The sequence below is a fragment of the Nannospalax galili genome, unplaced genomic scaffold (assembly GCF_000622305.1).
Source record: "Nannospalax galili isolate Female #2095 unplaced genomic scaffold, S.galili_v1.0 scaffold653, whole genome shotgun sequence".
NCBI lineage: Eukaryota > Metazoa > Chordata > Mammalia > Rodentia > Spalacidae > Nannospalax > Nannospalax galili.
Genome location: NW_008334077.1, coordinates 603,734 through 629,099, shown reverse-complemented (window position 1 = coordinate 629,099; position 25,366 = coordinate 603,734). Strand labels below are relative to the sequence as shown.

Below are 25,366 nucleotides of genomic sequence, written 5' to 3'. Positions count from 1 at the left end.
GCAACAAAAGATGAAACAAAGTATAAAGAAATACACATGGCTATATGAGAGATAAGCCAAACGGTATCCTAAATTTTAACTTTTTTTTCTCTTATAGTTGTCAATAATTTTAATTCTTTCCAATACCAAAGCAATTTGAGTGACTAGGAGAATGCTGTCCTATGGAGCCTTTTCCAAGACAAAAGCCAGTAAGGTTCTCAAATGCAGAACAATTTCATCTACAGTCAAGTTCCAAAACACAAGGGCAAAGGGGTAGCAGGGCTCCAATGTACCAAGCTGTCCCTGTCTCATTTACTGTATTTTCTAAGTACAAAAGTTAGTTTCACTTTTCCCTAGATAACATTAGCTAGCATAGTTGGGATATTATTTTTCTTTGGTTTTGTCAGAAGCATGTTTGATATAAATTTTATTAAGTGGTAGTGTATGTAACACTGCATTGTGGGTAGTAGTTTCCTGCTTTAGTCTAGCCACATCCTCAGCTGTCATATGAGCATGTTTCCCATATTTTCTGCAAGTTGTCGCCTTTTCCCCCTCACAAAAATGACAGCATTAGAAGATGAATTGCTTTAATAATTACAAGAAACATAAAATTCTTTATACAGATACATTAAATGAGTACAGACCACTGCCCTTCAAAGAATAATCACAGAAAAAAGTGATCCTCACAAAGAAAGTGTTAATGTCCTGTGAAACGATATGTTAAAGTAAATCTTCAAAAAGGAAGGATTCAAGGAGCAAATTAAAAGAAATGAAAACTCCTGTAACAAACTGCCAATACTTTAACAAATGAGGTATAATAGATCAAGATATGCCAATGTGCAATGAAGGCTGCATTTCAAATGTACCAGGAGGTCATTAATGCAGATTAATATCAATATCCCTTGCTAGAATTTTTTAAATGTACTTTGAGATTGTATAGAAACATCAAAACATGGGAAAAGAGGGCAAAAAAAAAAGGCCTGGAGCTAGAGGAGAGAGGAAGAACGAGACAGAAACAAGGAGGGGAGGGAGGGAGGGAAGGACTGAGTGGAGCAAGGGAAAGAGGAGAGGTGGACACCCATCCAGTCCTTTCTCTCTTCACATCCAACCTGCACATAATCTCACATTTAGAGAGAATCTGAGAGTAAGCACATGACGCAGTCAAGCAACTGAGGAAATACTGGGGTTTGGAGAGTTTACGTGAATTTAAAAAATGCATAACCAAAAAAAAAATACAAAATAACACACTGAATTCTCACACAATCAGACATACATTCATATATTTGTATATGCAGATCTATAAAGGATTAATCTCATAATCATAATTTAAAATATAAGACTATAGTATTTTAGTAACAGAACATTTTCAAGTCATTAATATAAGACCCAACAAATGTTAGATAAGTTTACAGAGCTATGTTATCAAACCTGAAAAAAAAATCAAATTTTCCCTCAAAAAGGAAACATAATCAAATACCAAGTTAAAACAAATTAGGAAAGTTCCTAGCCCAAATCCCATAATCAGAATATTTTAAGCCAAAGTGGAAATCTAGAGTTTGTTAGTCTACATCAAACCGTTTGTTCCTACTGTTTTCAATTAAAATAGAAAGCAACAAATATAAGGTTAAAACAGTCTTTTCTTTTAAAAGCATAGATATTGGCACAGTATTGATAAAACAAACTACTGTATTAAAATACAACCAGTAGCTGAGAAAATAAAAATTAATTCAAAGGATGAATAATGAAGACATGTGTAGTATTTAAAACATTATTATACTTTTATACTCTAAATGCCTTGCTATTATTTTTAAATCTTCACAGTTTTGACAAATTTTACTACACGTAAGGTAACAGGAAAACAGTGCACTAATTTCATGATCTTTTATGCTGATTTCACATTCAAAGCTGTATTTAACTTCTGTAGTATTAAAGTACATATTTTATAGAGTGGCCCTAAATTTGCTGCTTATTTTAACACAGCAAACACTAACATAACCCCCCAAAGGATTAAATTTTAAAGGTTTTTTTTTTCTTTAAAAAAAAGTTTGTGGTTTCCATTTCTGAGCATAAGCATGTTATAAATCTCTAATCAAGAGGGATTTCTTTTTTTTTTTTTTTTTTTTGGCCATGACTTTAGCAAAGCAGGCTCTCTTCATCACCAGTAGTCAGTAGTAAGCCATTTTTTAAATGAAATATACTGTCAGTATCAAAGGTATACCAATGACCATTGCAGTTTTTACATTTCTATCACAATGTAGTATTTGCTCCAAAGAGGATCTACTTTGAAGTGGGTGGAGGGGCACCTATGGACAATGAATGGACAGACTTTAAGGTGCATGTGTAATTTCCCTGTCTTTATTATGCCAGAACTTGATGGGCCTCACACAACACAGAAAGGTCATGTTCAACAGTATCTACTATAATAAAAGTAAAGATCCTAGCTCAAAGATGACATGTGAAAGGTTATCCCGCAGAGAGAACATGCTGAGGGAAGGCAAACTAGATGGTAAAAATAATAAATAAATAAATAAATAAATAAATAAACAATTAAATATTCAAATTCATTTTAGATCAATTTGGGTAACTAAAGTGTATATTTAAAAAAAAAACCTTTAAGAAAGAAAATATTTTGCAAAAAGTTAGGGCTACATGATGTAATAGAGAATTCCGAGGCACTCTGAGAAGAAAAGCGTTTGCTTACCACACTAGAACAACTGCCTGACACTGCTATTATATGTGTATATGGAACTAAGTTTAGAAATTCCACAAATTATATGGACAAAATCCTCATTCTATTTACTTTGGATAATAGACATCAAGATCACAGTGGCCACACTTTACTTATGAGAGAGGATAATTGAATAACTTTTTCCTCTTCTACATGAATAATTATGTTAAATGAACACTTCAACTTAAGACCTGTTTTACAGGAAAGTATGATAAGTCTATATTCAAAATAAAACAGCAAAATGTATTTCTGGGTTCTTGTATTAAAATTTTATTCTGAAAATTTCTAGATATATGAATAATAAAGGGTTAAAATCATTCCCATATCATTCCAGTATACTTAAAGTTTCTAAAAATCTTATGTTTTCATAGTTATCTATCAAATATGAACCAAAGACAGATAACAAACTGTGATAGGATGAACACACAAGGATACTTTAGCTCTGACACCCACTGAGTTGCCCCCTCTTACCTCCACTGGACACCCCAAATAATCTTTTCTAATTCCCTGTCTCCACCTACCCTCTCAGTCGCCTATCTCTTGCCACCTCTAGTTACTATCAAACAAGGAAGAAGTCTAACATGCAAATTCAGAGTGGCGTGGATAAATGGCAAAAAACAAAAAAAAAAAAAAAAAAAGCCTAGGAAATTGGTCTGTTCGCCTTTATAATTTTTGTTGAAAAATACTCCATCGCTCCCCACTGATGAAAACAGGAAGCTCTATTCATAAATGTAAAATTCACTGCCTATGATATATAATCATCCTAATAAGAAAATGAGTTCTATACATACATGTCCAAGGGGGCAATAGAAGAGATAGTTTCCCAAAGATGTTTTCAATTTTCTTCTGAATCAGAATTAGCAAATGGAGACAACTAACATACTCTGTCTGTGTGCATTACTCCTTACTACACACAGCATTTTGTCATTTATTTCAAAGCTTCCATTATAAACAACAACAACAACAAAAATACAGCTTCTGTTAACCCTCTCTGTACTGAGCTCATAAAAATGCAATACTAAACAATCTAAGGTACAAAGTGTTTGACTATATATGCACAAGATGCACAATTAAAAGCTCTCTTAATGTCCAAACTGACCAAAGAATTACATAAAATACATTTCTTTGAAAGATAAAATTCTACTCATACAGAAAACTAAAATTATTCCAAGAAACTACAAAATTCTTAACATTAAGATCATCAAAATAGTCATGAGATAAAGATAAGCATAATATAAACGATACTGATCATATTTAATCTTTATTGTAAAAGTCACCATCTAACAGAAAATAAACATGCTATAATATCTGTAAAGGAATCCCCAGAAATCCCCAGACTAACACTTTCGTGACCGTCAATTACAGTCAATTCCAAGTAGTTTGTAACCAGACCTTAAGAAAGGTAAACTTCTTTACAACGAGTTACAGATTCACAAGTTTAAGAAGACAAGAAAAAAGAAAACAGAAGGAATCCAGCCACCCTGGCAAATATGAAGCAGACCCCAGCATGTGATACAGTCCAAAGATGTAAATTACTGTAAATCATCACTGTTGTTCAGAATTTCACACAGTCTCTTGAGCCAATTTTGCTCACTTTTCCACAGACACAATAATGAATTAAAAGGAGGAGGGGGACTGAGAAAAAGAGAAGAAAAAGCAAAGGAGGGAAAAGGGAGCGGGTGGGCGGGGGGGGTAGGGAGGTAGAAGAAAGGAAAGTCCTTAACTGCAGAGTTCTGCTCTCCAAATGCTTAACCTTACAGGAGTTTTGGGCTCCTTTCAGCATTTGTATTCTATCCAAATCCTCATGAGTCACAAAAATTAAAAAGCTATATCCTTCTGGATGCCAGGAAGGCCTTACCACAGGCCTTTTGTCAGAGAGAGAGAGAGAGAGAGAGAGAGAGAGAGAGAGAGAGAGAGAGAACTGGCAAAGAGGAGACAGAAGAAAAGAAAGAGAGAAGAGAGGAGGAGGAAAAGATTGAGAGGAGAGGAGAGGGAAGAGAGAGGAGAGAGGAGAGGGAGAGAGGAGAAAGAGAGAGAACACTGGCAAAGAGGAGACAGAAGAAAAGAGAGAAGAGAGGAGGAAAAGAGATTGAGAGGAGAGGAGAGAGACAGAGAGAGGAGAGAGAGACGAGAGAGACAGAGAGAACACTGGCAAAGAGGAGACAGAAGAAGAAAACAAAAGAGAGGAGGAGGAAAAGAGATTGAGAGGAGAGGAGAGGAGAGGGAAGAGAGAGAAAGAGAGGAGAGGGAGAGAGGGAGAGAGGAGAGAGGGAGAGAGGAGAGAGAGAGAGAGAGAGAGAGGAGAGAGAGAGAGAGAGAGAGAGAGAGAGAGAGAGAGAGAGAGAGAGAGAGGGCAAGGGGGGAAAGCCACAGTAGTAGGCAGTCCCACTTTACTTTGAGTACTGTGAGGTCACAAACCACATGATTCTGTCTCTCCAGTAATAGTGCTTGCAAAAAATAGGAGTTTTAAAGCTTTTGCTTTTTTGGATTGTGTGAATGCTTCATTCGCCTCACAAACAACCACAGAACCACAAGTGCGGTGCAAACTTTCTCCAGGAGGACAGCAAGAAGTCTCTGGTTTTTAAATGGTTAATCTCCGCAGGTCACTACCAGCCACCGAGACCAACAGAGTCAGTGAGTGCTCTCTAACCACAGTCTATGCAGTAATAGCAGGTCCTTCAAATATTTGCGCATTCTTTTTGTTTTGTTTCCTTGCTTTTCACATGTTACCAGCTACATAATTTCTTGACAGAAAAAAATAAATATAAAGTCTATGTACTGCAGGCATACTGTAAAACTAAAACAAGGTTTGGGTATGGTTTGTGTTTTCAGTTTAAGGCTGCAAGCAGTATTTACAACAGAGGGTGCAAGTTCTATCTGGAAAAAAAGGAGGGACTATGGCATCAAACAGCCTCTTCAGCACAGTGACACCATGTCAGCAAAACTTCTTTTGGGGTAAGTGTTACCATATTTTAAATCATAGATGCTATGAACCTGTTAAACATAAAGGTTTGATTCTTAGATAAGCTGCTGGCTTTACCAGATAACACTATACTAAAGATCATAATAATGCTATTTTGTTGCACTGAAAATTGAAGTGAAATTGCTGTAAATATTTGCACTTGGCATCTGTAACTAACTCTCGGAATAATGACTTGAAATTGACAAAATTAAATGAGCTCAGGTTAATAAAAATGTTTTCCAGTATAACAGAAATGAGGATGTTAAAAACTGTAAAAGTTTAATAATCTCATTAACCTCATTAGAATACAATTAGATACTGAAGTAATCAAAGTATTATAAATTATTGACTCGGCAGCTCCCAATATTTGAACAAATTTCCAAAAGGAAGTAATTTTACAAAATAACAGACCACAGAATTATTGCAACATATTGGTCTACCGTGTAGGACACAGAAAATAAACCTGGAGGAAAGTTAACATTTTAAGCAACTCAACAAAAAGAATTCTATTTATTGTTTTAAACTGCACCATAGGATATCTACATGAGCTTCTTTCTAAACAACTTTATGTAACTGAAACATTCATTCAACTAGAATAAAATCATTCTAAATCTACCAGAGCTGTTCTTAAAGGATCTTTAGAGCTGCTCAGGATATTTAAATGTTTAAGTCTTGTAACCTACATGAAATTGTACTTTTCTAAATAATTTTAATTTTCTATCTATACACTATTACCCACATGCACAACTTGTTATAAACATACAGTAGACAGAAACTTCTAAGACTCTTTTAATCACATTCTTAGACCTACCAAAATGAAGACTTGTTTTTAGTCTCCTGAAAAATAAGCTTCATGAGGATACCCTGAATGATTTAAAAGAGCCATGCCGACTAAATCATACCGGACTTTTAAAACAAAGCAAACATAATTCAGCCTCTTGATACTCAACTTTCAGTGAGTGTGGATACAGATATGTAAATGACTTCAATTCATCAGCTACATGGTATTAGAGTAAAAGAGTCAAACACTTACAAGATTTTCTTTATGATGTCCAACATGTCCCAAATACAAGGCAGTTTTTAAAGTTTTCTTTTACCCTTTAAAATATATCCTTTGCTGTGTATACCTACATTGACTTAGCTTTTGAATTTTTTTAACAACTGGAGCTCTCTTTGCTCCTCCTTCTTCACACATTTTAACTGGCTACTAGTAGGGCTCGGTCTTAGTTTAGGTCAAAGAGAAATAATTAAACTTGAAAGAGGGGAAAAAGGTTCCTCTTAAAGGGTAAAGAAATGTACCTCGTGTTTTTATTTTTTTTTAAATGTGAAATTGCTATAATGGCTCCCTCAATAACTATAAGTGGGCCCCTTATAGTTATGATACATGCAATATAATAATCACAGATTATTACAATTTTTCGATAGTGGGTATTAAGTATTACTCTACAAATCTCTGCCTTCAGGAAGCAGAATATAACTACAACTAGACTGCATTATATCCCATATTGTAATTATAGTTCATACTGGGGAAGTTTTGCTATTAGTAACCAAGAGACAGGAAAAAAAGTTAAAGCTGTTGTTACATGGAGGGGTTACTTAGAACAGGCAAGTAGTTAAGGAACACTTCACCACAGAAGGCAAAGCTGTCACAAAGAGTATGCTGAAATGTCCTCAATTCTATCCTATGTGGGGGTCTTACATTTCTGTGATGCTCTCAATGATTACTCTACATTAAATTTTCCAAAGCCTCACAAAGTTCCTAAGACATAAAAGATAAATATCAACTCCTACAGAAGGCAGACCTCTTTAACACTATCCAATTCTTCCTCTTCTAGAAAGTGAAGTTTTACCCTTTCCTCTCTATCCCCCAACCAAATAGTACCTTAGAACAGGACAGAACTTAACCTGAACCCACTACATCAGACTAATTACAGGTGAATAGTGGGCATTTGGTACAGGTTATCATCATGTCACATGCATTTCCCTATTCTATAATCTACGTGAAGTCTAAAGCCTCTCTTCAGGTTGAAATTCTTATGGACCAATCAGCATAAACACCTAAGGCAATGTCCTAAGTACAATGTGCCAATTTTTAAGTTTTAAAAAATTTTTTCATTATGTGTATGTGTGTGCATATAAGTGAGTTCAGTGCCTGTAGAGGCCACATCCCTAAAGCCTGGGTTACAGGCAGTCACAAGCCTTGGTACATAGGTGCTGGGAGCCAAACTCTGGTCCTTAGCAAAAGTAGTACACAGTGTTAACCACTGAGCCATCTCTCCACCCCCTACATGTACCAATTTTGTAAAACAGCTAAAAAGAAAGTTTAGGTAAGGAACAAAACATATACTTACTGATTATCTCATCTCAACTATGAGTGAAAAGTGGGGGGAAGGAAGCAGACAGAGAAAGAAAGTCTCAGTATCCCTAATCTCTGCATTCTTTAATCAAGAATTTTCCATCTGTTCTGCTCACTATCTGTCCATTACTTAATATGAATAAGCCCTGTTGAAACAGTAGATTGACTCAACAAGGAGTCATTTGTGAAAACATAAGCTGACTGATTAAATTTCTACCCAGCATCTTTAAAACAGACCAAAGTAACTGATTGAACCTAATGTGTGAACAGTGATTTCCAAAACAATACTTGTGGTCTTTATCAATCATAATAATTTTATAGTATCAAGACTTCTAAGTGATAAAGTTTTGAAACTTATTTATAAAGTAAAGGATAAATTCCAGAATCCAGGGAGAAAAATTAAAAAGATCAAACCTAGAAGGCTACTCTAATATTTATGAAAAGCTAAAAATGTCAATGCAATGTCCAAAGAGACTGATTTACATTATAAATAATGATTCTACTTTAACAAGATTGTTACAGATTTCACATTTAAGTCTTAAAAATGTTTTGAAATGTAAACGAAATTATAGAAAAAGATCTGTTAGTCTATGTGAGCTTCCTAATAGTCTAAGACACAAGAAAGGCATGAAATGTACACAATTACATTATATTTTAATCCTTTTTATAAAACAAAAAATTAATCTATTTAATTACACCCTTAAAGCTAATAATCACTGATTGACTTGTTTCAATCAGTCACGCTAAAGTTAAATTCAGTAAGATAGAAATGTTCCAGTTTGTTAAAAGAACACTGAAATAAATGATGGTTAAATAAACTGCGGGGGGGGGCTAACTCATTGAGGGGACTGAGATTTTATCAAACACACAGAATTAATCTTTATTGAATAGAACCATTCACAAATCAAATCTCACTGTACTTCAATACTTTCAAGCAGCGCTAATCAATTACAAACCTTTTCTAGTGCTTCAAAACTCATGTGCTTTCAATTTTACACACTGGTGGTCCTGAAGCACTAGATTGGGCTGAGTTAAGACATTCTGTATCACAACTTTTTTCTTCAACACATATACATCTAGTGACTTTTTCCCCCCCTCTCAAGAGCTGCTCACATGAAAACTGTGGTAATATTTTTATACTGTACTTCTTTGTTAAAGCAAAAGGTTAGGGGTTACCTAAATACCTCATCTCATCTCTCTGTGTGTGTGTGTGTGTGTGTGTGTGTGTGTGTGTGTGTGTGTATGGAAAAGTTAAGTATTCATCTAAAAACACCCATGGGCCTGGGGTCTTTATTTTTGCATTTCCGATGATTAATGATGCATCCACACATACTTTGGAAATTGACAGCAAAACAGGGAAACATCTCAAATTCCTCTCCAGACCATACAACCTTCCATGCTGTTCCACACTTGTTCCAGGATACTGAGATATGACAAGTCAATAGGAAAGTATTTAAACTCATCACAAGCAGTAAAAGTGAAAAATGCTACTGCCAAAAGTCTTTAGAGATGTTTTTATATATGTTTCAATGAAACAGCAAATGTCTACAATGGTTTTTTTTTTTTAAATTACTCGTGGTAAAATAAAAGCCATCAATCCAGTGTTTAAAAAAAACAAACAAAAAACAAAAAACCCTATCACAGAAACTGAAACTGTAATTGCGACAATGCATAACTACTTTTTATAGTCAGCAGACCTGTCATTAAATGCATACTGGACAACCCAATGCTAATTTCGGTAGAGACTTCCTAATTCTAATCAATTACTTTAATGCATTATTTTTTTCCTGCAATACCAATGAATTCTATGTAACTTCAACTCAAGATTTAAAGAAATCAGAAACAAAACAGTCACTAAGCCCCTATATTAAAGATAACAATAAGCTCCAATACCTGACATTTTATAAGCAGTAAGATATATATTCTGATTCTCAAGTGTGTGAAAAAGCTTCATCAAAGTTGAAATATTTAATAATTTAAAATGAACTTTTATGAAATTTTACAAATGATACACATCTTAACATAAGATCTTGACATTTCAAAATGATAATGGCATTCATTGAATATGGGTTTTACTTAATGTGTTATAATCCAAATTAAATGAGGAAACTTTATACCTTATTCAAAAGGAGTTTCCTTAGAATGTTAACCACAGTTAACCACAAACTTTTGTCCATTCAACAGCAAATAAATAAATAAAACCATATATTCCTGCACAACTTTTTAGAACTTATATAGCAACTGGGATTAAATGCTGTTATTACATTGCATACAATATCTTCACCTTAGGTAGCAGTCTTGGGAATTTCCTCTGTTAAGAACATGGGATTGAGGGTTTGTAACACCAATGAAAGGATGTAAGAAACACCCTGTAAAATATCTTGAGCTCTAGCTATTATTGAGCAGAAGTTAATTCTAAAACCCCTTTTTTTCATAAACATGTTTTCTCCCACTAAGAAACAGAAACTGTACCACTTATTGTAATGCTCCCAAATGAGATGAGCTATAGAATTAAAAGAATCATTTAAAAGCTAGCTGCTATGGAAGTACTTAATACTTGTACTGAAAGAAAAATGGGTTAAATGTGCTATTCTCTTCCTATAAATGTTCTAAATTATTTTTGGCATGCAAAAATCCAAAATATAGGGTCTAGGGTAGAACTCAGTAATAAAGTTTTGAGTACATGTACAAGGACCAGGGTTCAATCCTAGCAACATAAAATATAACAAGAAAAATGTTTAACACCAATACATATCCCAGGAACTAAACTCAAACCAAGTGTGATGGTTCTTCCTCTAAATAAATCATGATAAATGTTGGTTTGCCTTGTTTAATTTTTTTTCTGTCAAGTCTATTGCTTACTAAGAAAAGAATTCATCGACATATAGACATAAAGTAAACACAATTTTCCATAATGTTCAAAGTTGTTAAAAATTATTACACTGATGTTAGAAAACTTACCATGCTGATTTTATTCTCAAAAATATATTTAAGATCATTGTGAAAACCAGTTTAAAAACTCTGTGATCACCACTAATCCTACTGGCATTTCTCCTCAGAAATTATACATGAGAGTTACATTATGTGAGTGGCATTCTTAACAAGGTAGCTCTAAACATTCTGTGCAACACAATTTTTTACTGCAAAGTCAAATAAATTAATCTTATTATACTTTGTAGTTACATTAACTTTTTTTACATGAATGATGTCTATTGGAGTCATTATACTGTCAACTATAAACATATATTTACATAAAAGATTAAGTTAAAACTCTAAGAACTTAAATACACATTTATAGGTCCCCTTAAAATTACAGGAGCTCTGAGTGTGCCAGACCATTATTTACGTATTTCTTATGGTCAGCTGTCTCACAACAAAATTTACTTTGTGGTTCAATAAAAGCAAAAAATAAATAAAGGGAAAATGCTAGCCAAAACCAAATAACAATTATCAATAAAGTTTTGAAAACATATACATACAGAGTCTTTCTTTGTAAAAATTACAATAATCGATGTTGTGGGATTCCACAATACTTTACATGGACATGGATATAGTTTTATAAGAAACAAAATACCTGGCACATATATTCAACTTTAATTCCTTTTGGCTAACAGTCTGACTTAAATTTTTCATATGTAGCATAAACATATGGGCATATCCCAATGACTACAAAATCTTGTAACAATAATTACAGACCAAAAATGTTATTGTAAATTATTTAACTGGGGTACTATTTGTACCTTCTGAAAAATAATTATTTTTTAAACTGACAATATTTTGCACACTGCCAGAAGAATGTCAATCTGTAAAACCAGTAACAGAGATTATGCACCTACTAAGAAACATGTTACTAAAATAATCAATGCTATTCTTGTAAACCCAAAGACATCATTCTCTAGTTATAAACCCAAAATAACAATAATTACCAGCTGATGTTAGTAAACTATTCACTGCACTTTACACAAGCAAATATGACTGCTATTAGTCAGCTAAGAGATCCTGTTTAGGGCTGTATTCACTTGGAGATAAACAGGTATATCTTCTATCTCTTTATACACGCAAATGGGTAAATAATTAAAGGATTTGATTTTTAGTTTCTGATGTTTTTCAATAATAATTGCAACGTTCTTTTCAAAGTACTATACTGAACTTTCCAACTTAAGACTCTGAATTTCAAGATAATCTTTAAGGGAAAAGGTATTATTTCTCCAAGATAATTTAAAAATATTTCAATAAGTCAAACCAATGTGAATGTACTTTACAGCAAGCTGAAAAAAATATTATATTTATACTTTATTATATAATAATGTACATTATACAATGAGTGTTTCAACATACTGCTGTATCACTGTAAGTAGATGCAGCAAGACAGATGCATGAGTATCAAAAAAGAAAAAAGGTATAGACTCTCTTAAGTAGTAATCATTTTATTACAAGATATTTTATCCAAGTATAGCTAAAGAAGTATTTTTTTAAAAAAACAATTCTTACTTTATCCCACAGACCTTTCTCATACTACAGTTATATGCAACAAGAGTAGAATATCAAAGAAAGAAAACTTCATGATGTACAATCCACATTACATAAATCAGTTTTCTAGAAAACTTGTACCCCTAAAAATAAGTCAAGGCTGGGGATAGAGCTCCTGCCTAGCATGTTCAAGGTCTGGGGTTCACCCTCCAGCACAACAAAAAGAAAAAAGAAAAGAAAGTGCACATCAGCATTTTACAGTAAAGACCCCAACACTCAGGACAGAGTGAGAAGCCTGTGAGACATTCCCATCAAGGAGTTAGAGCCCAACATTAGATAATTGATTACAAAAGATAATCTAGTAAAATTAAAATTTTACTGGCATGAAATTTGCCAATCTCTTAGGTGATTCAGCTTTTGAAAGAAATGCATAAGAAGTTGTTTATACTTACAAATATCAGACACAAAAAGGAAAATATTTAAGACAATTAATTAGGCAAATGTACTATAGCACATTTATAAAGCAATATAGATATGAAATGCAGTATATACCAAACTTTGATTATTAATCCACATCAGAAATTTCTTCACACTCTAATGAACTCCAGTATTTAAGCAGAATATTTTACAGTCTCTCACTTGTTAAAACTAAGCACACACAAATGTACACACATCCTTGTCTGTGTCTGTCTCTATAATTCAGGAGGAAAACTATTAGAATTCACTTCTTTTTAATTTCTTACTATCTAAAATAGGTAAGAACAGTAAGTATTGTGAGAAGAACTTTATTCTTGATTTTATAGTAAAGATTTCGGTGTGCTCCCCTTATAACATGAGACCATTACAGAAAATTTTAGTGTGCAATATTTGAGGAAAAAAAATGCATGCAGGGACAAGTTTTGCCACTCACAAGAAAATTTAAAGCAACTGCTGATTACTAGTCTTTAATTATTTTCATAAACATTCTTATCTATCAAAACCTTTTCAAACAGAGCAAAATATTTGGCTTAAATTACTAAATTATTTATTAAATGGCTAAATCTCTCATATAGGTGAAATATTCTTATTGAGATGTATTCAACCCATTTTCTTGGCTAGGAAATGAAATTATGTGCTCCAACAAATAACATAACACAGTATTTTGTTCAAAGTGTTTATTTATAAAGGAATTATATCTTATATGTACAAAAGGAAAGAGATTTTTCTATAACAAAATCTCACTAACATAAATAATTCAAATTTTCTGTTTATTTATACTTATATTCAAATACATGGTCAATTCCTTTTTTTAAATATAAAAATACCTACTCCTATAACTGCTGCTTTCTTTAAAGGAATCTTTAAGAAAAAAAAAACTGGCCTTATTCATTACCACAAATTGACAGGTATTTTTTTGAAAAGTAGCTTGAAAAAAATTGTAATCCGAAAACTTATATATTCAAAGCATCTGAAATAAACAATAAAATACAAACTGTATATACAATTATTTAGAAATAGTAATAAGCCACTTTGAACATAAGAAATCTACATTGCTCTTAAAACAAAAGCTCATTTGAGCAGTTCAAAAAACAACTTTAAATTTCAACAGAATGACCCAGTAGTTACAGAATTTTCTTCCAAATTGGTATGACTGAAAAGAAGAATCTAATGCCTAAATTTGTCAAGATAATGTGTGATAAGTCCTTTAATCAAAAAACTACAGTTCCTGCAAAATTCTTGGGAAAGGTTTGCCCATTGCCTTTAGGGTACATACCTTCTCCTTATCAATTATGGTGTATCTTCCGCATTTGAAGAAACAAAAAAGTTCCAAAATTCTAACTGCACTTACTAGACATAATTAAGTCAACACATACAAGACTGCTTTAAAAGCACTCATTTCTAGAAGGTTAGGAAACTTTAGTTTTTAAAACTGATGCCTCTACACATAGAAAGCAAGTTCAGTAAGTTCTTTTGCTACACCATAATGATCTGCCCCAGAAGCTCAAGGGTACCTAAAACAACGGGCTACCTGTTCTAGCCATGCTGAGGAATGTGTCCAAATCATTTTTATTGATTTAACCTTTATAGGAATGCTACATATCCTCAGAGCAAAACATTTTGAATGTATTTATAATATGATACACTTCTGAAAAGCCATGAAAAAGAAAGCTAAAAACAAATCTGGACACCCCTCCACCCTTGGTTGATGTGCGTTTATTTTTACTTTAAACATTATCAGTGGTCCTAAATACTGAATAATTCTACTTGGGAAAACTTAAGTTGGCACAACTGTGTAGAAATAAAAATTTATTTTAGAGACGAGAAAATGCATTTAAATAAATTCTAACCTTAAGAAATAAAACTCCTATGTTGACAATGATGTCAGATCTACAAATTTAACAAATTCTAAATGTTCTTTTCACACTCTAATTACACATTAATCATGAAAATGACAAACATATCAAACTAAAACTTATAGAATTCAGTCTTTATTGAATAAACTAAAAGTTGTACTTCAGTTTACATTCTGTGAGTTTACAGAGAAAGTTCTGTGTAGCCCATGTCTCCAGCTTTCTGCACATGGTACTTCATGAACGGCTGCAACAGCTAATGCCTACACTAGGTACATTTGCCAAATAATAATTCACAATATTGTGCCTCCTTGCATTATGGTCCATCACTCGTTAACTTGAACCTCACCTCTGAAAAAGCTCTACTTTCACTGCAGACTGTTCTCTTAAAAATGCAAACAACTTTTGAGCATTTCCAGATGTAGCACACACACATCCACATAAACACACACATATCACAGGCAAATTTTCAAAGAATTCTAAATTAATAAAGTATAATAAAGCTAGAGTGCCTGCTTACTACTTCAGTGAATATCTGTGAGTTGAAATTAGGAGCTGGCAGGACCGTATCTCCACTTAAGAACCCATGATAGCAACCAGAGCACTGACTTCAGGTAGCTGCCTCTAGGTCAAACCACCCAGTATATTTCAGTGACAGACAAGATTCTACTCAACAAGAATTTCTGAAGCTCTGACAGTTAATGAGCATGCGAGAATAAATGTAGAATGCTATTTCTTTCTCAGTTAGCTTACTTTTATCCTGGGTAATCTAATTTGAATTCAGCTACATTATTTTCACCTTGTCATTGTGGTTTTTTATATATATATATATAAAACATCCAAGCATGCAAAAGATTATGCTAAACTAAAATCAAAATAATTTATATGCAGCCTACTTCTCTGAAGTAGAGCTGGGATTACAGTGGGACATGGGAGACATTTAGGGTGGAAAGTTAAGGAAGTGGCTCTTCCACAGCACTCAGAATGAGATCTTCCATAGATGCTGTGGTCTAGCTACTGTGTTTGCCATGCCCTAGTCCTGGAGTCACTCTAGAGGCTCATCACTGCAGATCATCTCATGAAACACATGCTAAGCAGGGTAGCATAAAACATGGACACACAGTAACATAAGAATAAAACTTAGAAGTAAGGATATTTATCTGCTTAATGGCCTGCTTCAGGTAATGCATTTTAAAAAGGATCATCTTGAACTGACATTAAAAAAGCATAAGGAAATGTAATCACTTTATATTCTAATCAGCAGCTGTTCTGAGAAGACACAGCCCACAAATTCGCTTTAAAGGTATTTACCAGAAATACCTTGCAAAGTAAATAAAGCGGTATTACTGATTGGCCATAACATTTTTCTAAAAATTACTGTTTGCTCCATTAAAATGTTTCCAGAGCTCTCTTGACTTGTTATAGTCCAATTAAGTCCAAATATTTTTTATCAGCAGAACTGATAAAGAGCAGATCTTGTGGAGAAGGGAAGTAGGAGAAAGTAAGTCTGGGGAACTCTCTGAAACGTAAGTCCCCATTAGCCAAATGTGAGTGTGACTAGCTACCTAACTTTGACTATGTCTAGAAATAAGCTAAAGACAAGATGAATATACAAAACACTCATTGCAAACTATCCCCCAGAGTAAAACATTTATAGTTTGTTTATAAGAAATGAAATATTAGAGTTTCTTTCTTTCCTTCTCTTTTTTCTAACAGAGATGTTAGTCTATGATTCAGTGTTTAATAAGTAATATTAATAAAGAAATAAAGAAGCACAGACAATTTCATAAGATAGGTAGACCAAAAATGCTAATATTCTCATTTCTCTAATAGGCTTAAATAGCTATTTTAAGTACATAATCAATATATTCAAAAAGCTTAACATTTTAAACTTTAGATTAATTTAACTAGGCTCATATTAATATATTTTGAAAAACCTAAATGCCTAATATAGTCTATGATTTTTATGGAGCTTGTTTACATGTCAGTTGAAACTGTACTGTTTATCTGTTACAAGCTTTGCTGGGCTGAGTGTTTACTGTGCGGGGTACTGTGCTAAACTCTTTGTAAACACTTTCTTTTAATTCTCACAACTCCCTTCTGTGAAATGGGTAGCATGATTACTGACAGATGAGGAAACTGAAAGAGGTAATAAAACCCTGCCCAAGGTCACACAGCTATGCTCCAATCCAAGCCTTTAACTCTTAACCACACTGCAGTGTTACACATGACTGTAATGAAGCAGCCTCCTAGTCCTCTAAGAGCACTAGTTCTCAGAAGCATCATCACTCTAAAGTTACTAAACTTTGACAAAGTGCAAAACAAGAGCTCATTTTTGTGTCTCCAGATTATTCTAGTCCATTTAAGTGACACTGATCAGAGAATCAAAGCAATTAAGAAAAGGAATATGAAGAACAACGGGTTAGTTTAGGTTTGATCAGAATGTGAGTTTCAAGGCATTCGAAGTTCTTGATCATTAAAATCAAGTCTTAGTCAAGGTCCATATCCCCTTCACATGACTAATATCATTTAGGAATTACAAATTAAACTCTTAAGATGAACACCAAGAATTTATACTTCTCAACTTGTAAACTAGAATAATAATGGTCACACTTTGCCTATCAAAAGACATTGTGCAAAGAGTCCAGGAAAAAGGCCTTTGACACCCAGTATTCATCCTCATCCAAGCAATTCATTGCCATTGCTGTAGAAGAAATTCCCCAGTACTTTAGAAAACAGCTAGCTCTAGCTGCTTTTTTTTACCTCACAGAGTGTTGGAAAGTGGTGGAGATACATTTTTTTAGTCTACTGAGAGAAAAAAAAAAAAAGCCCTGCTAGAAGGCCACAGGTGACAGTGGTTAGATATACAGGTAAAGAACTGAGACAAGAAAGCTGTCTGGGGATCCTAAAATGTCAGCAAACACCCCGTCACCATGCACCCACATTTCAACTGACCCAGAATGTTTTAAGACCAAGCCAACAAATTAAAAGGTTTAAATAAGGAAGGCTCACATATTAAAATAAGTGCATATACAATTGTAAAGTCATGAGTAACACATTTTAGAAAAGGAAACATAAATTTACATATTACTTTTAATTACAAACAGCCAGTAAAAAATGTTAAAAGTCTTGACACCTTATAAGTAGAACACAAGGAACAGGAAAGCAGAAAAGAGCAACCATACTAAATATGAAAGTAATTAAGGAACAAAGGTCTTCTATAGTTGCTATATTGTTACCAGCCCTCATTCTGCTACCCCTTCTGTCAATGGACGCCAAAAGGTAGAAAAAGACACCATTAGCAACAAAAGGTGACTGACTGGGTAAGAGAAGTCATTGCCTTCAGTTTAAACCCCACAGTGTCCCCACTTATTTAACCAGAAGCCACTAAAACAACATGAGTAAAGAGAGAAGCTGTTGTGTGTGGCCAAACAATCAACTAAATGTCATGGCAACTAAACAAGACCAGGGGCCAGGGATGTGCCTCGGTGGAAGAGTGTTTGCCAAACGTGATAAAGCCCTTGATCTTTAGCATCACACCAAAAAATACCACAAAGAAAATTACAGAAGAATTTGATAGCAGAGTTATTGGGAAAGGAAGGAAAAGAGAAAAATGAGGTTGTAGCCCAGGTAGAATTACTGGAAATGCTAATGACTAAGAGGAAACAGTAAAGGGTAGAAAGGGTTTTATCTCTGTCCTTATGGAAGATGTGTTTGGGGGGGACAGATACTAAATTACACATGACACAATCACATCTTAAAATTATACAGTACATACATAAATTGGAGGAATCAAAAACAGAAATAGTTATGTTTAGAACTAAGAGATTTAATATATGTTATAATTTTTAAAATCCATTAATAGTATGTTCTAATGTTTGAAAAGTTTATTTTTCCTGAATGCGCACAAAAACCTCGATGCAGGGAACAGTGTTTTCCTTTTTCCATGCTCAAGGTGTAAGAAATAGAGCAAACTCCTCCAATTATAAACCATATTTCAGATAGGAAAATTATCACACACACAAAAATTTGACTCTTATTGAAACATGATAGACCAGCAGGGTTTTAATTTAGAATTATCTAAGTCTAAACTGCCACCTACTCTCAGAACCTGAAGCAAGTGCTCCTACTGTCTCAATCCCCTCATCTGTAAGAAGCACCTATCGCAAAAGTTTTCTGTGAAAACTAAATAAAAAGTGCCTAACATCTGATCTGACAAAATGATTACAGTTTTTAAGTACAATCAACTCTCCACTTCTTGAATTCTCTGAGCTACATCTGACGACTTGCAGTACAGTTCACAGCCCAGCAGTATCAACATGGCCTGAAAGCGCGTTAAAAATTCAGACTCTGAGTCCCTACCTCAAACCTTCTAAACTAGAATCTGTACCTGCATAAGAGCTGCAGGGATCACTATGTTGGAAAATCCCTGCTCTAAACAATATTAAATAAGACAGACAAGGGTCTAGTTGTTTATATCACCAGATCCTGAAGCGGGTCACTTCATCTCCATTACTGGGTTCTCAAACCAAGAAGAGCATCCAATAGTTTCCTACTAATGTCTTATTCTGAAGAATTCAAGAGAGTTAAGAGGAAAAAGTTTAATCTAACTCCACTTCCAAATGCAAGGTTTCAAATGTGAAGAGAACTCTCATGTTCCCCCACCCCTCAAGTTTATCCACAATGATTCAACACTGTGCACAGGAATCTCCTGTGAAACAATGTCTTCCAGTCACAGGAGGCATTCTGCAAAGTACTAGGTTGTGTGACTGTACCAAAAGCCTGTCTTTTTCCACACTGGCAACTATATCTCACCACAAGGTTGTCAGGTGCCTTGAAGCTTTTTTTTTAAGTTGGCATATACAATCATGTTTTACCATGCATTTTCATACATATAGGTCATTCTACTTTGCACAGATCCCATACTCCCTCTCCCATTCTTCTGATTTCCCTCCACTGCCTTCAAGTTTAAAACATACTATCTGCCCCATGTCCCTGTTATCTAGCAGTTGTGACAGCTGCTGGGTTTGTGAGATAAGGCTACTTTTGAGCAAAGTCACTTTGCTCCTGGTATCTTCTAGATGCTCACGAATGATGCCTCTAGGGATGGGTCCAGACTCTTGGCCAGGAAAGGTCTCAGGCTGATGAGCACACAGACTTCTATTCTGCATTAGCACCCTTCTGATGGTTTACAGTGCTTGTTTACTAGGAAACAGGTATTCGACTATAGATGCCTACGTTTCCCCTTCCCCTTCCATGACTACCGACTGATTATGACAGGGAAAAAAATTCATGTAAACATGAGAAACTGTCCAGCTAAAGAGTCATTCAAATTTCCCTGGATAGCATAACAGGTCATATGAAGGAGAGATGACAACCGCTACCATCAGCGGTGGCACCAGGCATAAAGATAACGTGAGATTGCGCTAAGCAGCATTCTGAACACTCATTCTTACACACTGAGAAGCTCCCTCATTCCCTTGACCTCCACTTTATCTGACCTACGCTTATGCTTACTCTCTCCCCTTTAGAGCAGATTTGTCCTTAACTGCAAATACATTTTGTTGCTCATCCATGTCCATCTGCTTTTCATTCATGTCCAATGAGCACTGCCTTATATCTAAGCTGGAGGTTTCCCTCTGAATACCATCTAGAATACTAACATAATCAATTAGGCATTTACATGCTTTATGATAGATCAAAGACCATTAAGAGCCTACATAGAAAAATATGCTTACCACAAATTCAAAATCCATTAAAAATTAAGAGAAATTTTTAAAAATTGAAAGTAGCAAAAAGTATGTTAACTTTTTGATAAAGAAGCTGTGAATAAACCAGTACTTAAGTCTTGACTAGGAAGACTTAAAGGGAAAAAACTCCTGAATATGAAAGGTAAGCCTGTCTTTTTTTTCTAAAGAATTTATTTATTATTTTTATTTTATGTGTATGAGTGTATTGCTTGAATGCATGTAAGCGTATCTGTGCTGTGCAATGCCCACAGAGGTCAGAAGAGTGTGTTAGATCCCCTAGAACTGGAGTTAAGGATGGTTATTAGCTGCCATGTGGGTGCTGGGAATTGAACCTGGACCCTCTACAAGAGCAGCCAGTGCTCTTAGCTCTGAGCCATCTCTCCAGCCCCAAACCTGTCTTTAGGACTAAAATACTCTGAGTGAGGAGAAAGGATGAAATAGTGAGATAAACCCAGAATGAGGTCAAGACAAAGGAGAAGACATATGGCCCTAAAGAGCCTCCTAACTATAAACAGGGCAGCTGAGCACTTGTCATGTACTGTTCGCTAGTGTCAAGTTTTATTCTTACGGGTTTAGAACCAACTCCACAAAACCTAGTTGAACCTGACCTAAGAAGCTGATACATTTGACAAAAAAGCTATATATGAAAATGTTCCTCAGAACATAAACACAGTAAAACTACCCACTTGCCTATGCTGCCTCACATGGACACCCTAGAGTTTTAAATATGGTACAAGCCTGTCAAAGCACTTAGGAAAATCTCAGGCATACTAAATCTGCATTAAATGTAAATTACAATATAGTACTATTAAAAAACTCAAACTTCTATTCACATAACTGTAAAAGAACATGCTTGGTGCCGCTAAAAGGTCAAAGTTTCTACCAAAGCACGAACCTCTGAAAGCTTTCACAGACCAACTAGTTTTAAAGGCTTGACTGTATGAAATAATGCTATTTAAAATCATCTGAAAGTTACTCGATCCATTCCTCAAGTTCGGTGAGACAGATCTTTACCCTGTACCCTTATCACAAAAAAGTACTGAACATTATATATTTTAAAAAACATATATGCATATATATATATATATATGACACTGATCTAGCATCATTCATCTTATTTGTTATTCATGAAACTAAAAATAGTTATAAAATATATATTAATAGATATCTTAAAACCTTTTTTGTGGGCTGGAGAGATAGCTCAGTGGTTAAGAGCACTGTCTGCTCTTACAGCAGACCCGGGTTCAAATCCCAGCACTCAATGGTGGCTAACAACCGTTCTAACTCCAGTTCCAGGGGATCTGACACCCTCCTCTAACCTCCACAAGCATTGCACAACACAGGTACACTCATACACAAGCAAGCAATACACTCAGACACATAAAATAAAATTAATTAATTAAAAACAAAAAAAAAAGCAAAAAACCCTTTTTGTGAACTTTACTTTGGAAATCATGGCTAAGTATCAGTAGTTTCAAAGCTTTCTGAGCTATGGAATGCCATTCAAACCAAGTTTTAAGATATACGCGCCATCTTCAAAAGAGGTAAAGGGAAAGCTGCTCTGATGGACAGAGAATGAAGGGCAAGGATCTGGAGGTGCAGGATTGAATTCCTACAGCTCCAGTGAGCACATTAGAAACCACCAATTTTAAGATCAGACTTGCCACCAGCCTCTTTAAAAATAAATAAATGTGCAGGGCATGGTGGAACACACCTTTAATCCCAGCACTTGGGAGGCAGACAGGCAGATCTTTGTGAGTTCGAGGCCAGCCTGGTCTACATAGTGAGTTCCAGGACAGCTGGGGCTACAGGGAGACCCTAAAAAAAAATAATAACAATTAAAAAAAATGTGTTTTTACTTAATAGTGCTGTTTTCTCAGCTTTAAGTAAGAAAATCTTATAGATTTCAACCAAGTATTTAGATTTTATATTTACTGTAGACATATATTTAAATATCCTTACAGGCCTCCATGGGAGAAAATTTTTTCAGGCCTTACCACCAAAAAATGCTATATTCCTAAAACCTACTACATGTTAGTTAGTGGACAACTAGTTTGCTTTGAGACAGTATAAAATGATACACTTTGCTATCTGCTGTCCCATCTTAGCAATCATGAGGGACTTCATCAATAGGCATCTCTGCATCCTTCCTTGGACTGAGGCTGTTTCTACTACTCTGCAGCTTCATTTTATCTTCCTCCCAATCCTGCTATATTATAAACAATTGTCATAGATGCCAATGCCAAGTCCTTTTTGGAATCAACTAAGATACAAATAATTAAGCTCATTGCTCAATCTAATACCATTAGCCTCCCATTCCTCTTTGACAGAGACCCTGGAATCATCTCTGACACCTGGTTCACTAATCCCATCAGTCTCTAAGACCCTGCAAGCTAAGCTGAGCAGTATCTGCTACACTGGTTTACACACTCCAGCCCCAGTGTCATGTCTCTCATATGGACTACAGCAATTCCTCGCCAGCCAGTCCCACTGCCACGGTGCTCATTCTCAATCCTCCCTAGTCAGTATCAATGCACATCAGTATCAATGTGTTTCAAATTGTAAAATACCTCTGAAAGTCTCCTATACCTTTATTAAACTCCCTAGTCATCCATTTGAAGTTTGCCACGTTGTGGTACCAATCATCAGTTTTATCAGTATTTTCTACACTCAAATGTCCCTCCAGACAAATTGAGCTTCACTCCTACTTCTAGGTCTTGACCATGCTCTCTCCCTTACTTGCAGTGCTCCTCACCTGCCTCACTGTCAACCTTCCCCCAAATTCCAACAGGGTAAATGTTACCTACCCTTAAAGAAAAGGATAAAATAGCATCATTTTCATGGGTTGAAAATCCTCCTAGTCACCGCTCTATTCCCACAGGACAACATCAGTAATCTTTCACATACTTAGGTCCATGGATCACCTATCATTCTGTCTTAATTCCTATTAATTCAAAGACCCTCAGTCTACTCACACATGTATGTAAGCATATTTAACTTAACTGGATTGGTGACTCTAGGAGAACTAAACTGCAAAATCCACTTATCTCATGATATGCTACAAGAAGGCCATTAAGTGAGACAGGTCTCCACAGGAGCCTACTGCATTAGAAGACTTTAGAACATGGTACAAATGTCACTCTCTCTTGAGCAGTCCTGCACCATGTTCACAAAGTGGGGTTTAAGACATTCTATTTATTATTTTTATTTTATCTGTATGAGTGTATTGCCTGTGTGTATGTAAGTGCACCTGAGTCCTGAAATGTCCGTGGAGGTCAGAAGATGGTATTGGATCCCCTGAAACTGGACTTAAAGACAGCTGTTAGCTGCCATGTGGGTGCTGGCAATCGAATCCAGGTCTTCTGCAGGAGCAGTTGGTGCTCTTAACCGCTGAGCTATTTCTCCAGCCCCACAAAGTAGAGTTTAAAGTACACTACGGAACACACTCTATGAAGGCAAAAAATGTGCTTATTTTTTTCACCAGTCTCTCACTGTGTAAAATCAGATATTCCTGGGGTCAAATTCTACCTATGAAACTTAAAACTGTGTTTTCTATTTAGATCTCCAATCTCTTTGTACCTAAAGACACATCTATAAAGTAAAATGGCAAAATTTATCTAATGTGATGATCAAAGGATCACAAGATGCATACAACATATACTACATAGTATTAATAACATAAGCGCACAGGAATTCCCATTCCACCCTCTTCCATGTCATCTAGTCTCATACCTGGCATATCAGAGGAACTCAATAAACATTTCTCGGGACTAGAGAGATGGCTCAGCAGATAAGAGCACTAGCTGCTCTTGCAGAGAACCCAGATTTGGTTCTCAGCACCCACATGGTGGCTAACAACTGTCCTTAACTCCAGTTCCAAGGAATCTGACCCACTCTCCATGGGTATTGTACACACAGGTGCACTTACATGCAGGCAAAACACTCACCCAAATAAATTAAAAATAAGTTATCTTCAAAAAAAATTTATTGAATGAATGAGTAGGTGGATGGCTGAATATCAATTGTTTAAATAAAAAATAAAAAGAACCAGGTGTAGTGGTGCACGCTTTTAATCACAGCACTCCAGAGGCAGAGGCAGCCAGATTTCTGATCTCTGTGAGACTGAGGCCAGTCTGGTCTACATAGTGAGTGCCAGGCAGGGAGACCCTATCTCAAAACATTAAAAAAAAAAAAAAAAAGTAAACAGACTTGGAAAACAAATTTGGTATGATTATAGATGTGGGGGGGGCACACTAAAGAAATATGAAGTAGTGCTAGAGAGATGCTCAGTGGTTAAGAACACTGACTGCTCTTGCAGAAGACTGGGATTGTATTCCCAGCACCTATATGGTGACTAACAACTGCTTGTAACTCCAGTTTCAGGGAATCCGATGCCCTCTTCTGCCCTCCACGGGCACTGCACAACAAGGATGCACATATCTATACGAGCAATACACTCATACACATTAAAATGTTTATTTCTAATTTTTTAAAAAACACGAAGTAATAAAAAATGGAAAAATACTTTTAAAATAATTTCTGCTTGGAAAGGAGAAGTGGTAGGCACACTATATAATTTTTTTAAGAACAAGATACATTTTCAATAAAAATCTCACAAAATCTGAGTTTACGATTCAAGAAAGAAGCTAATACTGAAGAATTATTTACCACATTAGCTAGATAATGGGATATTTGGCTAATATATAAACTGAATAAGCACCCAACAGCTTAGAAGTAATATATATGTATATATATAATAAATTAACCTACCTATCATTGAATATTTTCTCT

The 25,366-nt window shown here is 35.0% G+C and overlaps 1 protein-coding gene and 1 long non-coding RNA gene across 3 annotated transcripts in view; one reads left to right on the top strand and one right to left on the bottom strand.

Annotated features, from left to right (window-relative positions):
• The window catches only part of Supt3h (SPT3 homolog, SAGA and STAGA complex component), a 459,651-nt gene that overhangs the window by 408,089 nt on the left and 26,196 nt on the right, over positions 1-25,366 (bottom strand). The window lies entirely within an intron of this gene.
• LOC115069606 overlaps positions 5,037-25,366 on the top strand; it is a 41,582-nt gene continuing 21,252 nt past the window's right edge. The window contains exons 1-2 of the long non-coding RNA XR_003848856.1: positions 5,037-5,341; positions 5,540-5,662. This is a non-coding gene — a long non-coding RNA (uncharacterized LOC115069606). The remainder of the gene's footprint in view (positions 5,342-5,539; positions 5,663-25,366) is intronic.